The sequence below is a fragment of the Triticum aestivum genome, chromosome 2A (genome assembly GCF_018294505.1).
Source record: "Triticum aestivum cultivar Chinese Spring chromosome 2A, IWGSC CS RefSeq v2.1, whole genome shotgun sequence".
NCBI lineage: Eukaryota > Viridiplantae > Streptophyta > Magnoliopsida > Poales > Poaceae > Triticum > Triticum aestivum.
Window position 1 is genome coordinate 776,374,930 of NC_057797.1, and position 7,378 is coordinate 776,382,307.

Below are 7,378 nucleotides of genomic sequence, written 5' to 3' on the forward strand. Positions count from 1 at the left end.
GGGTGCGAGCCAGCCGGCACCGAGTACAATCCGTGCTCAGGACGGGCCACCTTCACCTAAGGATATCTCGAGGAGGGTGCATGTGGCGGGTAGGCCGATGCTACCGACTAATATGCTCAATGCTGCAACCGGTGCTATGCGGAGTCTGCATGACAGTGTTCTTTCTTTGGAGAAGCGGCGTCTCAAAGAGAATGACGTGGCATACCCGGTTTTCGTGGGCAAGGTGCCAGAGGGCAAGGGCTTTGTGGATAACTCCATCGGGGGTACGATCGTCCTACGGTTTGATGACATCTTTGCTATGTTTAACATTCATCCGCTGCACTACACCTTCGTTCGGCTATTTTCGCTGAGTATGGAGATGCGGATCGTTAGAGACAAGACCCCGGACATCGTGATAGTCGACCCCTTCTATATGCATGCCAAGATCTTGGGCGGCGCTTGGGACCGGCAAGTCGCGAGTTCTTACCTCGAAGGCGTCATTCTGGCAAACCCAGATAAGGATAACTTTCTCGTGCCTTACTTTCCCGAGTAACTCGTCCCCTCAACCGCCCCGTAACATATGATTTCTTGGATTTTGACCGTTTTTTCTAACATTCCGTATTTTGTGCAGTGACACACATTGCACACTCATCCTCTTAAGCCCGAAATATTCCATGGCCACGTATTTCGACTCGGACTATCAGTCGAAGAAAGACTACACAAATATCAAGAAAGTTCTTGATGATGTTCTCCCTGGCTACGCCAAATCTGGAGGCACCTTCACCAGGCCAGTTCGTAAGTACGACAAGCACGTGTTCGCCCACAATACGATGTTTTGCTGCATCAAGCAGCCGCCTGGCGGTCAGAAGGATGCCTACTACGCCCTCCATCACATGCGGGCGATCGTACGGGACAATAATCACCTTCTGCTACCAAATAATCTCAAAGATTGGGACGCGAGCTTGTCGGCAATCCAGGACGCGGACATTAGACAAGAATTCTTTCGCATCCAGTCGGAGTTTGCGGAAATCATCCATCAAGATGTCCTTCATACCTTGGGGCAGTTCGACCTCAGAAATCAACCGTCCAACAATGAGATAGACACAACGCTACAAATGGAGGCTGACAACGCCCGCGATTTCATGACCATCACGAGAGGCGGCGGCTTCATCCACGCTCCGGTCCCTTGAGTGGTGTCAAAAGTAGTGATGCTATGTGTAGTTATGAAACATCGATTGGCTCATGTTGTAATTAAACTTTAATGAACTTGTATGTCTCTTTGGTTTGGACAGTTGTTCAACTTAGATGTAATCGATGCTATTAATGTGTTGCTTTTCTCTTCCGATCCTTTTGTCGCATACTTATATATTGCTTATGTATTGTCTGTGAATTGTTACTAACGTTTTGTTTGGCTAGTGCATAGAGATGCCGTCGTATGTCGTGTACATGGGTAAGGTTCCCGGAGTCTACGACGACTGGGAGGAGTGTCGGAGACAAGTTCACCGCTTCAGCGGTAACAGTTACAAAGGATACACCACTAGGGCGGAGGCGGAAGTTAGATACGCGCGCTATCTAGCAGGAGAGAGGAGGGAGCGTTGGAGGAACCGGATGAAGACCAGTTTCATCGCGATTATGCTCATCGTGATAACCGCAGCTCTCTTCTATGTGATGGTAGTTTAGATGATCGATATCGACTTGTAATGTGAAGACAAACTCGCTACTCGCGGTTTCGAGACTTGTTCTAACTTTGTTCGGTATTTTAAATTCGGAGACTAATATGATGAATTGTATTCGGAGACTAATCTTCTATTGTATTCGATGAATCTGCTGTTGTTGTGTGGTGCTAGCTATATTCTGTCCAATAATATATTTTGTAACCTATGAAAATATCAGAAAAGAAAAAATCCCTAATATTCATACTAGTGGCGCACCACCACATAGTGCGCCATTAGTAAGCTAGAGCACACTAATGGCGCATCATCCACCAGTGCGCCATTAGTATGCCAAAGCACATGGGGAAATATGGCCCCCTGGGAGGCATGCTAATGGCGCACCGTGGGCTATACTAATGGCGCACTGCATGGTGCGCCATTAGTAAAAAATACTAATGGCGTGGTACTAGTGGCGCACCTGTAGTGCGCCATTAGTAGGCAAAACAGGTGCGTCACTAGTAGGCCTTTTTCTAGTAGTGTCGATTGTCTCGCTATTCGAGAAGTGTTTGAACCCCACACGAGGGCATAGTAAGTTTTCAGTTTCAGTCGTTGAAACTTACTACTTTTTATCTGAAACATGTAATTTTCTCGCTCGCCCTTATCAAGTTTCACACAAAAAATTTAAAAACATTTTTTTGTCATTTGTAGGCACAATAATCATGGTTTTATACGTCACTTGTACTAAGTTTCAAGAGTTGAAACTTAATATTTATTTTCAAAATTCATCAAACGTAATTAAAATTGATCTTATTTGAAAGCTCTCGTCACGAGAAGCACAAATATGAAAATAAAACTTAATTTTGATTGTTTGTTCAAAGATATACTCCCTCCATCCTATAATATAAAGTTGTTGACACTAGTGTAGTATTAAAAACGTTTTTATATTTTGAAACAAAGGGAGTAAATGTTTGAAAATCGGAAGCCAAAAATAAAAAAACTAGCGAGGGGACTTGATGCCTCCGCACTTGTATGCCCAATCCACTCCCACGGATGAATGAATTTATAGTGTCGCTATTCTTATCTTATTCGGTGTTAATTAATTTTAGGCAAATGCTACAAATCATTCGGATGATTTCATCCAAAATTAAGCCGCCTCCTTAGCCGTTCGATTAGACGCCCCGGAGCCGTATGATGAGGCAGCTCCCCACGACAGCACAACGCAGCAGCTCTCATGGCAGTAGCTCCCATGGCAGCACCGCGCAACACCGACGGTGCCCGGCGGCGCCTCACTGCAACCCCTGCCGAAGCTCCGACGACCCCTGCTGCACTTCACTGCAGCTCCGGCAACGCTTCATTGAAACCCCGGCGGCGCTTCAACGACCCTCGCGACACTTCATTGCAACCCCGATGATGTTTCGCAGCAGCACCAACACCGGCGCGACGGTGCTCTACCGCTGCACCTTGACGCCGCAGGCGAAGCTTCACTGCAGTACCACCACCACGCCGCGGTGCTCCATCGCAGCAACGGCTGCCCGTCGAAGCTCCACTGCAGCACCCGATGGCCGCCGGTGAAACTTCACTGCAGCGCAGCGCGACCGTGACGAGGTGTTGCGACGAAGCACGACGGCGCCCGCGGATGCGGCGGCGACGGAGATGCTGCTATGCAGCACAGCGGCGACAGAGATGATGCGACGCAGCACGTGGGTGGCGACGGCAGACCTTGCCGCAGCAGCGGCACTGATGCACGCGGTGGTCGGAGGGGTCGTTGTTGCTGGGGAAATTGAATCGAGAGGGAGGGGAAGAGAAGGTTGTGCTGGGGCATGGAGTTCGTTGAGAGAGAGAAAGAGAGAGATGAGGATAAGGCAGCGCTCGGGAAGAAAGAGAGAACGACTGGACGAGGTTCTCTCCCGTGAAGACCCAAGCGGTGGTGGTCCCTCACAAGAACATGTGTCAAGCGTGGGAGGCGGCTTGCATTGCGATAAAATTATCCGGTTGTTTTTTATCGTTTTCCTTAATTTTATCAGTTTTGCTAAAGCATATGTAGATGTGACATAAATATTGCACATCCAAGTCCTATGTAATTTATCTTATACGGAGATTTGTGTGGTTATTTTCTTTTTCTTTTTATGCTTTGATTGAGTCATTCAGATGTGCAATAATTAGGGCATGTCTAGATGTGCCCTAGACAGGCCCTAATTTTATTACTAACTAGATGATACCCTATGTGTTGTTGTGGAAATTTATAGTAATAAATTATCAAGAATAAAATTAGAAATATATGAGAATAATACTTCCTTAACACACAAACACATTCTCGTCCAATGAAGGGTACCAAACCTAGCAAGAAATGAGGGTGTCGGCACATCAAAGTATGTAAATGAGTGATGCATTTAAACATGTATGACATCAACATAGGACAAATTAAAATGCATGGTTATTCAAAATGGATTAAAAACACTCAGTGTCATATTTATGGGCTCCTAGATCCAATATAGTGCACATTTGCATAATAGAAAGTCACCTGGTAAAAACTGCTTGTTTGTAACCTGTTATAGAAATGATCATGGCAAAGTCTTCCAGCTCCTTTTTTCCTAAATACCTTCATGAAGCAACCATAGTATAATTCATGGGAACAATTCAAATAGGAAGATGTATCAAATGGCTTTGTCAATGCCTTCGATGTAGCCTGCATAGGAAGCGAAAGAAATACTAGAAATGGGACATGAACGTTTGATTCTCCCCAAGAAGATGGGTGAACATATGCGAATATCCATTTCTGAGCCCAGACTCATCTGCACCCTATTAATAAAAAATTCACAAAAATACAAAAAAATAGAAAAATCCAAATTATTTTTGCTTGGTAGATATTTGATGTGTGAGGTGCGCTCAAATTTCAGATCATTTGGACATATGAGGAGCTCTCAGCAAAAAAGACAAATTGGGTCAGAACAATAGATAAACAGTAAACTTTTTTACAGACCCCAAATTTATCTTTTTTGCAGAGAGCTACTCAGATGTCCAAATGATCTAAAATTAAAGTGCAACTTATGCACCAAATTATCTACCACAATTTTTTTGGATTTTTTTTGAATTTTCATAGTATTTGTTTTGAATGGTTTCTTACTCGCGGGTGCAGATGAGCCTGGACACCGAATCGTTGCCCTCGAACATACGCGGTTAATATCTTATCTGATCACAAAAATGAGATCAAGCCAATGTTATGAAAGCCTTCAAATGAGATGATACATCACAGTAACGAGAAAAAAGAAAGCATATTTGAAATCTTAACCGGCTAATACAATTCCATTTATGGATATGAGCAATCAAGTAAGTGCCTATGCAGTTTTGCAGCAAGTACCTACACACGCATAGCCTTGCAAAAGTACACATCCCGCCCTGGAGGTTTCCATTGTGGCAAACACTTGATGTAGACATAAATAAGCAATGCTAGTGGGACTGGAAAGGCAGAAGACACACTCACACTTTTCAATTAGCAATATCAAATGTGATGAAACAAATTGAAGAACCAAATGCATTTAAAGTCGATGCTAGTTGCAAGAAACTCTTCAGACAATGAATAGCACGGAATTTAATCTACCAGAGTGCAAATGAGATATGAAAATGAAAAAAAAACTTATAAATTGGACGTACCTTCCTTAACTATAATGTTGTCAGAGACATCTGAAATGTAAATACAGTGGCTAGTAAACTGATTTCATGAATGTGTATGGTAAGAAAGGCATTATTCATGAGTCACCTCCTTCCATTATTTAATCAGCACGATTCATGGTCCTCACCAAGGACAACTTGAGGAGAAGATATGCATGTGTACCACTGCGTTCAATAAAAGGCTTGATTAACTATATATACTAGGTGATTTTGTCCTTTGCGACAACACAAGTTTTGGGGCCTCCTCTAATTCATCTAGTTCTAGTTATAGTTGGTCCTAATTTACTAATTAGAGCTAGGCTAATCCTCTTGTCCTGATAATTAGAAGTCTTGTGTGGTTCTAATCTTCTTTCTTTAATTCTCCGGCGACAGTTAGCTCTGGACAGCGAAGCGCTAGCGGATCGTGAAGGTTGCACGTTTGCAACCAAGTAGAGAGGTCATCCTTTCGGTCTTCGGTTTGAGGGACTGTTCGTGGACGGTACGAGGGACCGTTCATCAATGTTTCGAGAGAATCCAAGTACGATCTACACCAACACGTTCTTCTTCTGCTGCAACTCGGTGACGGTAACGATCGTGATCCTACCTCGTTATGCATCTTCATATTGATTTTGGATGATCGTAGGCATGAAAATTTTGTTTCTACTACGTTTCCCAACACATGCAAGCAAGTATTAAACAAGTTGCTAGTACGAGGAGACATCATTAGTTTTTGCCTCGATTACTGTTGGTGGACTTGTATAGATGCGAAATGTATATTTCATAGTGTCCTTGCATATGTAAATGGAGGGAGTACTTCCATTTTCCTCGGGTCAACCCCTGCTTTGCAAGGAATGATTTCTTAAAACCCGTCGGTATTACAAGATATGCTAAAGTTCAATTTTCCTTTTTCTTGAGACAAAACAAGGATTCAGTTTTTGTGCCGATGCCATCAATTCTAAATCAAAAACTTATCTCACTGGCAACGGCTGGAGACAGCTCTTATATGGGTACCAGCTCCATCATGGATTTAATGAGGAGATGCACATCAATTTATTTCCCAACCAAGTCGACCTAGTTTTCATCCATGTATGTACTTACTAGACTTCAGTGCAAATTTCTTCTGTTATAGTTGCACATTTTCATATTGTTATCTCGAGTTAATACTTGTGCTTGTACACTATTATTTCCTCCTCCCCTTCCAGTTTGAACTTACTTTCTAACTAACGCTTCTCATAAATTTGTCATAGCTTATTTCAAACTGAATCCAAGATAGGAAGAATTTGTGAGGCACATTGATATTACATATACCACAGATAATATGTGGATAGGCATGGGTAGTGCAATTAAATTTATTAAGCGTATTGTGCATTTTCAAAGCAAATACGGTCTTCAGGATCCTGATCGTGCATAGACTCCACTATTGCACTCTTTAACGAAGTCTAACATCCACAAAAAACATCTGATAATACTTTTATTCATTATCATTTTTCAAAACAGTGCCTTGCACTACATATAGTATTGCCTTTGTTATAATATTTTTTTCTTGTAACAATAATTGTTGAAACGTGTGATGCCTAGCCGTGTAGATGGAGCAGGTTCAATGAGGATTCTTCTAGAGCCCGACACTGTTGAAAATATGCCCTAAAGGCAATAATAAAATGGTTAATATTATATTTCCTCGTTCATGATAATTGTCTATTATTCATGCTATAATTGTGTTATCCAGAAATCGTAATACATGTGTGAATACATAGACCACAACATGTCCCTAGTGAGCCTCTAGTTGACTAGCTCGTTGATCAATAGATGGTTACGGTTTTCTGACCATGGACATTGGATGTCATTGATAACGGGATCACATCATTAGGAGAATGATGTGATGGACAAGACCCAATCCTAAGTATAGCACAAGATCGTGTAGTTCGTCTGCTAAAGCTTTCCTAATGTCAAGTATCTTTTCCATAGACCATGAGATTGTGCAACTCCCGGATACTGTAGGAATGCTTTGGGTGTGCCAAACGTCACAACGTAACTGGGTGGCTATAAGGGTGCACTACGGGCATCTCGGGCAAGTATCATACCGGGAGATAAAGGGAATT